The 12,057-nt window shown below is 41.1% G+C and overlaps 1 protein-coding gene across 3 annotated transcripts in view; it reads right to left on the reverse strand.

Annotated features, from left to right (window-relative positions):
- The window catches only part of LOC133138258 (guanine nucleotide-binding protein G(i) subunit alpha-2), an 81,025-nt gene that overhangs the window by 67,854 nt on the left and 1,114 nt on the right, over positions 1–12,057 (reverse strand). The window lies entirely within an intron of this gene.

Below are 12,057 nucleotides of genomic sequence, written 5' to 3' on the forward strand. Positions count from 1 at the left end.
AATTTCAACAGACCTCTTGGGCCAGTCGATTATAGGAGGAACATACAGAAGCTATGTAACTCAATTACATTGGTACTCAAGATTTGAAGCAGTGTAGATTGAGGCAGTGGGTATAGAACGAGTCATGTTCACTCGAGTCATGTTCACTCAGTCGATTATAGGAGGAACATACAGAAGCTATGTAACTCAATTACATTGGTACTCAAGATTTGAAGCAGTGTAGATTGAGGCAGTGGGTATAGAACGAGTCATGTTCACTCGTCCATTGATGAAGTCCTTCCCATGAACAAGTTGGCTGCCATTGCAGAGCAAGTGGCTTGCTTCCAAAGGTACAATTCAGGCCATCTGTTCTTTATACCCTACCCAAGGTCTGACTGCAACCCAAGGCATGATGCCCTGATTCCTATTCCCCCTCAATCTACACCCTATCTCCAATAAAATAATCTTCTATACCTCCCCTTCCATGTTATTTCTACTCACAAATGATGACCTAATGGTTGGATGTTATGGCTCAACCATTGCACTTCTCATTATGTTGGTGATTTACAAATTTAGCCCTTTTCCTCATTTGCACTCATCGATCACCTCCTCCTGTAATTATCAAAGTTTGACACCAGGACTCATGTACTTAGTCACTACATACCAACAGGGCCAAGGCTGAATGTGACAGACTGGCCAACCACAGGAAACAACCTGCGGGCAAACCTGAAGGGCGGAAACAAAGCAGCTAGTTTCTTTTTTGCTTGGTCTACATCAAGCAGAAATGGACAACAACGAACAAACAAGTTCCTTATCACCCAAATAAGATGGCAAAGTTGAATCAGATGAAGGAATGTAAAGCGCCTTCTTCCTCAGGGAGCTCATCATATTCCTCAGCCCAGGAAACTGCCTGAACCATAATAACCAATTGGAAAGAGACGAAGGCTGACATAATGGGGCACTTATCATCCATTTACAAATGAGCAAAGAGTACATGTTCCCTGGAGACAAACAAAATGGACTCTTACAGTTACAAGTGATGGGGTCCATCCATACTCCTGAGAAGGAGGAAATTCCAATAACCACAGCTTTTCCAGAGAAATTCTTCATTATGTGCTGGCTGCAATGTTGTATATGATTTATGAGATGTATACACTAGTTGAGGTTTGGGCATGAGAGAAAATCAGCTCTGAAATTCCTCAGTATCAACCGTATGCAACCCATTGCTTCTGTGTAATTGTGATCTCATTTTTCAGACCACAGTTGTAGTAATGGTAGTAGGTATACATGTCCTTTTTATAGCACAGTGGTCCTGGAGAAACATTCCCTCCCCTGTATATCAGAGAATTATCTGATATGATTTACCATGGTAATTGTTTATAGGCATGTCTTCAAATCTGCTCTTTTCCTGGCAGAGACCCACTAATAATGAAACCATAACTTCATACATGCAAGAATAACTAAAACTATTCAAAATAAATGTAAAAAATAACTGCATGTGACAATGTATATAGCTAAATTAATTAATTTAGTGCAATATTTGATTTAGCCGATCATTAATGACTTGGTAATGACTACATGGAGCTTGCAGGCTCTTAGCACGGTTACGGTCTGCTGCTCAGTTCTCTCACCAGGGGCCCACAATGGTCAAGTCAGCTGTATGTGCTATTAGCCATATGCTTAGACCAGACTTCAAACAGCTATTGCCAAACATGCCAATGCGTTCACATTACCTTAAATTGCACCTGAGCCCAATCCAGGACCCAGATGCCAGCTCACAAAATACATGGTGCCCTGCAAAAATGTGCAGGTTTGTTTTTAATAACCTCACAAAAATAAATAGTACAGCATCAAGAGGTATTTACATGAGTGAAATCATGTGCTGATGGAATACAAAGCAACTGGAACAGGCTGCAGTATATCAGTGATACTCAAATCTGCCCAAGTGCTGTTGGTTATCATTAATGCCCTCCAATCAGGACTGATCTAAACCTCTGGCCAATTAGTTCCATTAATGGCTGAATTCACTTTCAGGTAAGACAGAAAACCAGCAGTATTACTGGCCTTGAAACCCAGATTTGAGTATCCCTGCTGTATATCAATGTCACACACAAGCTAATGACCTGCTATTAAACCCTGGTTTCCCCAACAAGCAGATTTAACCTTGTGTCAAACCAGGTTATTATTCTGGAACTCCATCTGAATGCCAATGAGGTAGCTGAGCACAATCAGTTATTGTCCTCCATTTTCATGGTGGTTTTCAAGCTACATTCCAGCCGACCTGTGATAGAGAAGGGAGGGTCGAGGGTCAAGTACACCTACAGGAATTCAGCAAAATGCAGCATTTCTCAATGGCTCCAGGCCAACAGGACATGAGCCAACAGGGCAGCAACCAATTGAGAGTACCATTACTTTACCTTATACAAAGAAAACAGAAACAGAGATGATGAGATAGAGGAAGTAGATTCTTTGTATGACACAATAATCGCTTTTCTACCTGGACTGATGTGTCGGCAATGTGTCATTGATTCAGGTGGGGAATTTCAGTCGAAAACCTGTAAAGGTGTACTACCTGTGCTGTTTTTTTTTCCAGGACTATAAGTCAGTTTTAAGAGTTCCATTTTTGTCTTTATCTTTTAGATAGGAGAAAGGGTAGGGTTAAAAAGAGTGAAATAAAAGTGTAGAGATGTGTGGAAGCAGGCTGAACAACATCAAAACTAATGAGAAAAAATAGTGAGAAAAGATAAACTTTTAAAAAGGATTCTCTAACTGATTCCAGCAGGGAAGAAGAAAAAAACTGCTTCTGTCCATCTCAAATCAAGGCAAAACTACAGGCCCAAGGAGATGTGGCACATACAATCTTTCCAGCTTGTGTTAAAAAAACATGCAGGTGGGTTGAGTGGGCACACTCGTCAGTGATCTGACTGAATCACATGACACAGACGCATTTAGTTATCTTGTCAAATATAGCAGACTGGGCTTTGGAATCAACATTCTTTGCACTCTGAACTTATCGCAGAGAAACAAACATCCCAGATATTTCAAAACTTCAGCTCAGAGGCATGTTTTTACACGTCTAGAAGGCAGGGCCAGGAGTCCAAAACTGGCAAAACTGGCAAAATCCACAGAGGTCTTCTACTCCAGACAGCCCTTATGATGAATAACGGGGCAGCCACCAGGTCCATCAAACGAAAGGCATTTTGTGCACAACACAGGGCCACAAACATGGTTAAGGTTCACAAACCTGAAGCAAGCCAGAATTTAGACAAGCAAAAAGTACAGCATGAGGCAATGTATAAGCCTCAATGCCACTGTGATTTATGTTCTGCTGTTTTAGGGGACAGTCTAATAATTCTTCCTTGCACTCATATGGTGGAGGGTGGGATGAAGAGCAAAAGACACATGACACAGGCCTAATGTTTGCGGCTTTCGCTCTCCGTATGAACCGAGCCAACAGAAACCAGCTGCAGAACTGCTTCTGCCATCTGGAATACAATTTTACAGCACACAGAAGATAATTATTTCAGCTCCTAAAATTAAATCCTGCCCACAACTGGTTTTTGCACAGGACTCATGGTCCAGTGGGAGGGGAAAGGGCTTTGAAATGGTTGAGCTGAAAACATATTACACAAGCACAGCTCAAATACAGTGGATAAGGTTAATGACGCATTAGGAGCAGAACAACAATTTCTCAGCTGGGAACCCTGGATTAAAAAAAGATGTCATACTTATGCTTCAATAACAGCAAATAGCATTACTTAAGTGCACAATTTGTTGTTCTTCTGTTTTTGGGTACACATTTATTATGTTTAAACTGAAATGTATTTGTCTAGGCTATTACATTTCATTTCATAGCACTTTGGATTGTAACCGTTTTAGCACAAACACTGTATATTAATACACATTTAAATTAATTAACAATTATAATTACCATTTCAGTGTTGCTAGAGTATCAATCTACTTGGAGGGTCTTGTGTAGCATATGTATACGTTATATGACATGGAATACATATTGTAACCCAAGTACTTGCTCATAGTAAACCTGCTCATAGTGACCATAAAGGTAGGCCGTTGCTGGCTTAATCACTGTCAGCACACCAACTGAAGTGTTACACTACCCCACAGAACAGTATGCACATTTGCTTGATTGTTCACTGAGACTTTCCTGCATGTTATAAAGGCATGAGGCAGACACACCTGCTTGGGACAGAATATCCTCATGTAGAAAATCTCTTGCAGTGAAATATTTCCATATTACTATATCAATAGCCACCACATGTCATTTCTGCCTCTGTTTGGAGGACCTACAAAGCATGCTTCACAGTGTGCCATGCTAGGTTTATTGTACGGTACAGCAACTCTATTCCATACTTTGCTTCTGCCAAATGGCTGAAGCTAAGCAGGTGTGGTTAATACTTGGATGGGAGACCTCCTGGGAAGTTGCTGTTGGAAGAGGTGATGGTGGGGCAGTAGGGGCCGATCTTCCCTCTGGTCAAATTATCCCCAATGCAGCGATGGGGACACTATGCTGTAGGAGACACCGTCTTTCGGATGAGAACTTAAACTGAGGTCCTGACTCACTATGGTCATTAAAGGTCCCATGACACTCTTCACAAAGGGTAGGGGGTTCCCCAGTGTCCAGGCTAAATTCCCAGCCCGGCTCTTTCAACCTGCCTAATTCATAATAATAATTTCAACCTAATTATCCCTTGATTCAAAACCATTGTAAACACATTTTTCTCTCCCTCTCCACCTCAGCTGGTGTGTGGTGAGCATTCTTGCACAAAATAGCAGCCGGGAATCTCCCAGGTTGATGCTACACATTGGTGGTGGTTGAGACGAGCTTCCCCCTGATCACCGCAAAGCGCTTTGAGTGTCTAGAAAAGCGCTATATAAATGCAATGAAATATCTATCTATCTACAGCTACTCGGTATGCTTAAAATGTAATATGCTCTGACAAGAGGTGACAATTCAGAAAGACTCTTATGTTCTACGATTCCAACTGAAAGCGAGATTTCACAGAATGCCTAACACAGCTCTTTTGTCACAAAGCTTACAAAATACATTCATTTTGGAATGGCTGTCAGCTTCTCTGAGCACTGAAAACTGGCAAAGAGACAGTATTTCAATTCTTATCATGCCCTGGCTGATTCCTATCACACTGTCAGTATGGGGCAATGTTGTGGCAGAAAACAAGTGTGACGTGGTAGATGGGCGAAGGATCAATCAAATGAGCCTGCCTCCTAGTCACGCAGAGACATCAGCGTCAACGTACCGGAAACAATCCTCAGATTCCTGATCTGAATGACGGGCTCCCTGTGATTCATAATCACAGTTGTGATCTCCTGCCTGGACGAGTTGGAGCTTCTGATTTCCAGATATACGTGCCGCTGGGATGCATCACAATCGCAGTCATTGCTGTTGTCATTGTGTTCAGTTGCCCTAAAAATCTGGGCATTTACATGAGTTCCAGACTATGGATATCGGCCACAAGTAGGTATGGTGAAAAAATCCGCATTGGAAGATGGACCCCTGGAGACTGTACAGATGAGCACTAAAGAAAATGCTAAACCGCTAGCTTCATTATTTCAATTCATGGAGCAAATCCTCCTCTTTAAACAAATCATCTCAAGCCCACAATCCGCACATCTGTTCTGGGTACAACTGTGAGAAGTGGTCCCAGTTCAGCAGGCATACAAGGCCCATCTGTACAGAACCCCCTCCCCTCAAAAAAAAGTAATAAAAAAAATAAAACACGTGGCCAGCGAGCTACTCAGCTACTGCCCATGTAAAGACATGCCATTGTCTTTCAGCTGCAGGGACTTGCAGCTTAAGACACACAATTACATCAAAATCTACTGTTCCTGCTGGTTTTGGCCATTCAACAGAGAACTTTCCCTTCTGCCTGGATATGCTCTCCACTCCACTCACACTGGCTCTATTCTGAGTCCCATACTGAGTTCTCTTGAGAGGGTGCAGGATGGGGGTCAGATGTGATCTGTACTTGCCCAGACTCATGCTGTGCAGCTTTACTGCACATGTAACCATACAATAAAACATGAATACATCAACTGCACTGGCAGGTCGCATAATGGAACAAGGCCAATGCTGAAAATAGCCTGATGGACTTTGCACTGTTTTTTTTTTTTTTGGATGCAGCCCTACAGTATGTAGAGGCTGAGGCCACAGAGACGTTGCTCAGGGGGATAGGAGTCACAGGCCTACCTGGAGAGCACAGCACCAGTATACATTTCTGAAATAGTCACTTATATAGTGACATTTCAATTAGTAACATTCGCCTTTTGACGATTTCAGGAACTTTGGTTTGGGCATAGTTCCTGCATTACTCGTATGGGGCAGCCTATAGCCTAGTGCCTAGGTTGCTTGACTGGGACCCAGAATCAAGTCCCAGTTGGTAGTTCAAACCACAGTGTAATCACAATAAGATCTGTGCAGATGTGGGCCCTTGAGCAAGGCCCTTAACCGCACATTGCTCCAGGGGGGGATTGGCACTTGCTTAGTCAAATCAACTGTAAGTCACTTTGGATAAAAGGGTCAGATAAATAATTGTAATGAAATGTAATGCTGAAGTCTGGTATGGTGTGATTAGCTTTACCTTAAAAAATCCATCTGCAGCTAAACAAAAGTGTTTGCAAACAGACTGAATCAGAAGTTCATGCTGAGCCCATCAGCCCGGGATAAGAAAAAGAAGTAAAGGCAGTGCCCCTCTTCACCTTGCTTGTCCATTCTGGGGATGAAGGAGGCTGAACAGAGAGATCCTTTACCGTGAGACCATGGAGGAGATCATTAGTAAACCACATAACATATTGGGGTATTAGGTTCCTCAGGATGGGAACTTGTGCTCCCTCACTCTATTATCCTACATTACCCTCCATGGCAGACCGGGAGATGCTGGGCTGGGAGTAAGTGCAAATGCCATGCAGGGAGAGGTTTTCACACTGGCTGCAAACAGTAAAACTCTCAGAGGTATCAGCTGATTCAGCTCAGGCAGGCCCTATGGTCAGAACATGCTTTCCTTCCTTCAAGTGTGATAATCACCAAACCTGCTAGCAAACACTTCTGCTGCATAATGAACCGAAATGCTGCTTCTCCAGTGGAGCTTAAATGGAGACAGACAGTTCACATTGCTTTTCCACAGGCTCTAAAAGTACAGACGAGTTATAACCTACACCTGTTTCTGACCCTGAATTATTTATTTATTGGAGAGATTTAGCCTAAAACTAAATCCAAGGATGAAGTCTTCAGACTGTGAGAAAATGGGCCAAGATCAGATAAACAAGAACGTCACCATCTAGACAGATAGCAGGGCAGATATTCAGTAGACAAAAGAGACCAGCAAGCTTGAAAGTACTAATAGCAGACGTAAAATTTTAAGTAGAATTCAATGTAGCATAATTCCTAGCACAAGATAAACTGGCAATAAAGTAAAATAATAAAAAAACAACAATATTGTCATTGAGACTAATGAAGCAATGCACAGCATTGCTTTATGTAAGCCTACACAACTATGAGCATTGGAAAGTCTGGTTGCATGGTTTGAATTTTATTACTTAAGTACAGTACCTACTCCTCTGCCACAAACTTGGAGCTCCATGGTAGAAAATTGGACATTGTTCAACTTCAAAGTTTACTGGAATTGTGTGACTGGATGTTTATTTTAAAATGAAATAGAGAAATGTTCATCTCAGCCATTTGTTGATGCTTTCCATAAAACTACACACAAGTTTAGCAGAATGAGATATAGGCCTATCCTAAAATATCTCTCATAACAGACTGTCAACATTTCTCATTGGTAAAGATGATTCATAATTACAATGAAGACACCCCCTTATTGTGCCCATTTTCTTCAATTCACTGTGTTCGTCTTTAAATTCCACTTGCATACAAATTCCTTGGAATGTTTGCCTATACAGTGTTTACCGGTGATGTGTCTGCATAGGTAACATGAGTATGCGATAGAATAACATTTACATGTAAAACAGGAGGCAGAAGTCAGCTGTAGTGACAATGTGCTACTCTCTTTCCCTCCTTAACCCGCTCCAGCCTACAACTAATGCTGTCTGAACATTTGCTAGCTACATACTTCTGCTGATGTGATAATGTTCACAAAACAATAATTTCACTGGTCAATTTATGCATTTTTCAACCAAGAAAATAAGTGATGGGACCAGATCACATCAAAATCATTCTCTTTCCTCTCCCTCTCTTCATGCCCCTCCCTCCCTTCTCTCTCACACATGGTCAGGGCCAGAGGAAGTTGCCAGAGGAAATTTCCATTTGGATGCTGAGCTGAAAATGGGAGGTTAGAAAAATCACAGAAAAGACAAAATAAACGCAGTGAGCAATGGAATTTACTGGGGATCTCATTGCAGGAAGGCTTACGTGTGGGCTACAGTCCAGAATGTGAAATGAGACGTTGAAGGGGAGCTTTTGTCTGCTAACATTTAAACCAAAATAACCACTATTTTCCTTCTCATTTAAAAAACTTTAAATAAACTAAAGCAGATGTTGGACTCTTACAGATCCTCCTTAAAAGGTACTGCATTGAGCCAAAGAAACAATGAAGTCAGAGCGGCAACATTTGTAAACTTGTGAAATAGGGTCACTGAATTCAGTGCAACATTGTCATCTTTTTCAGATGGTCCAACAGTAGGCAAAAAAGGCATCTCATAAACATTTTCCATTGATAATATGACTTTCCTGGCTTTTGAAGACTCTCGGAAGTCCACGCCTGCTTTCAGCTATTCTCCTGGTTTCCACGACAGCAGATATTAACTCTCAAAGGACTGGAAGAGGCGAGATGTAACACACTTCAGGCAATGTCTCACCAATTCCTCACAGGCGGCCACGCTCACACAGACTTTATTCAGTCAGAGGAAGAGGGAAAGGCACGGATGCTATTTACCCATCAACAACACTTTACCCTCTCCACATTTCGGTTCAACCTTTTAAAGTACTGACTCCTGATAACAATAACCACCAACAAAAGGAGATACATGCTGCTCAACTCACTGTCTTACCACATCCTATCTCATCTGGAGCACCAGATCAAAGTAATACAGCAAGGGATTTTTAACTTTAAAGATACTAGTTTTCAAATGTTTAGAATTAAACATTAACACACACAATATATATTTTTGCAAGGGACAAGGGGCACCAAATTCTGCATTTCCCCATTCGCAAGAGAGAAAACGCCTCTTGTGGCAGAACAAAGAGATGTCTTGCGTCACAGTGTAATGAAACCTCTCTGGACTGTGACTCAAAACTACTAAATATACAGTACATCTAAACCTGCACATTGCTTTAGTTATTCATTATTGGTATATTGCTGTGACGCATACAAGGAGCAGACACACAAAACAGCAATTCATGTATAATTAACAGCAGCAATCTCATCTCTGACATTTATGGGTCCCATTTACCAGTAAGCCATGGCTGTAAATTTTCACATTTTTGCCCAAAGACACCAAGAATGAATAGATTTGTCTGTATGCATTACAACAACAAATCAAGTTAGAGCCCTTTTTTGCAAGGGAAAAGTGTTCATCCTGGGCCCATTTTTCATTCAACTCTATCCCAGCAATACTTTCAGTCAGACTGCATCTCATCCACTGTGTGTAAGGAACACACACCAAAAACACATCACTTATTTGTTAGTTTAGCAGAGGAAGGGCAACTTTTAGTCCCATAACTTTAAATAACATCATAAATAACCAGTTTGCAGTGTTAGATGTTTGTGCAACAAATGAAGTGAAACAAGCATACTGCTCTCAAGAGTACCACAGAACCTACCACCTGGGATATGTAGAGATTACCCTCATGGTTCCAGAATGAAAACTGCTCCAAGTTCACATCTAACCTTAAGGTCATGCAATAGATTTTTATATCACCATAATGTAGGTGCCATGGTATGCTCCTTTCAGATACAGAGCACAAGAGCCATAAGCTATGGTGCATTTTCATCTCCTGATCAAATACTTAGGCTAGACTCTCTTACACTAATCATTAGTACTCTCCTTTTCAGTCATTCCACTGTCTTACTCTACATAGCTTTTGTCATTGGTGTTTGTGGCCTCTGTTGCAATGCTTCTTCAGTGAGAAACTCAACGGTGAACTTCAGCATGCAAATAGCCATGTGCTAAACCAATTATCTTCAGAGCACAATTCTGCTCAAGAAAATTAAGTAATTCTGTGTTTTTTGTCTAATATTGCAGCATTTGAATTTACACTCCTAACCTTCATTAGTATGGTTTGACAGGCTTGTTGGGTGAAAGGGCCGTTATGAAAACAAACAAAAAGCACAGTGTTTATGTGCAGGGGCCAGTGAGGGGTGACCTAAAGGCGCGTAGGATGGGAAGAGAGCACACATTGCCCAACACACAGCCTTCTATGAGGAAAACAAAGCCTCTAATTTTGTTCAGCGAGCGCTCCAATTGCCATGTGCTATAAAATCTAATGTTCACAGACACCAGTAATGGGTCTATGATGAGGGTAAGAGGATTCCCACAGACCCTCTGTACCTCCATCTGGACAACCACAAGAGAGAAAGCATAAAGTTATTCATTAAAATCTAAAAATGAAGAGAATATGAAGCAGGTAAAATGCAGAATTTGCACTTTCCACTTCACCCTGTAAGCTATGTACAAATTCCAAGCTTATAGGCTAGCTCCTCCCAGTTCCACCAATTAGCAGAATTTAGTCTTAAATGCCTTGTTGTCACCAACCTGTGGTTTCATAACAAACCATGCCTGGGCTCTTAAAATCATCTGGGATGGTGAATTACTACAGTAACTCCATTTGGAAACCAGTAACTATGATGATATGGGACAAGCAAACAACAAGCTGAGGGGTAGCGGCTTTGGAACTGGACTAGATGGGCTCAGGGTTCAAATATGAATGGTACAGAGCAACTGTAGCAAGTTAAATGCCGGGAAATAAAATTAGGCCTGCATTGTGTAACTAGTAAACTAATCATGGTTAATTAATTCAAACACATCCAAAAGCAGAAACCCATCATAGAAACTCCTCTCCTTTAAGGCCAGGAATAGTTACATAATGAGCCATAATGAGTAAATATTTTATCTCCAGAAAATATTTATTTAAAAAAGCATCCCATTTTCTTAAACCCTTTTATCTTTTGTCAAATGAACTGAAGAAACGATGGCATGGATGACCAATTAAGTCACACAGAAACAATTGTGTCCTAAGTCAGCAGCTACAGAATAATGCTGATACATCAGTGGATCATGAAAACAGACAGACTTTGGTGCATTACATTAAGAGGTTTGGATGAGTGAAAGTAAAACTGCTGAATGTGTGCAATGAGACCATTAATCAGCAGCAGTGAAGAGGGGTGGGGTCAAAAGCATACAGTACACTATCCATTACAGTCAGTGCTCTGTAAATTAATTATGGTAAGACCTCACACATATACAGCCGTTGTGATCATGTTCAGGATCTTATATTTTTTAAAAAGATCACTCAATCTCTTGGTTTGATGAATTTGTTAAATCAACAAATCAATGTTGTGTTGGGTAACCATGATGGCTATGATAGATGACAGGACTTTTCCATTCCGGGAATGATTTAACTGACAGATTACAGAATTACTATTATGACCACACAAAAACCCATCAAATATTTAAAGTATCAAATCGAGAGCAGTGCAGTTAATGACACTGTTTCACGTTTCTATGAATTTACCCGAATGTGGGCTTATATTTGTGGATGATTACATTTAAGTGGTTAATTATTTCTCCTGGAAAGCACCTGCTCTTGACTGCATACAAAGCAAACATTGCACTAGCATGCTTGGTAATGTACATTGTGTCAGGTCAGGTGCTTGCTTTTACATGTTTTCTTATGATGAACTGATTCAACATTATCACAGAACGCTGCCACATATCTTCAGTATGCAGCGTTTTTCCTGACTTGTCAATAGAAGCAATGAAAAGACCAAGCCGTCCAGTCTTAAATAATAAACCCAACTCGCACAATATCGATGCAGCCCCATGCACTTATCCCCGTCTTAGTGCAAGTTCACACAGCTGGCACGA

This window comes from Conger conger, chromosome 10, assembly GCF_963514075.1.
Source record: "Conger conger chromosome 10, fConCon1.1, whole genome shotgun sequence".
Classification (NCBI taxonomy): Eukaryota; Metazoa; Chordata; class Actinopteri; order Anguilliformes; family Congridae; genus Conger; species Conger conger.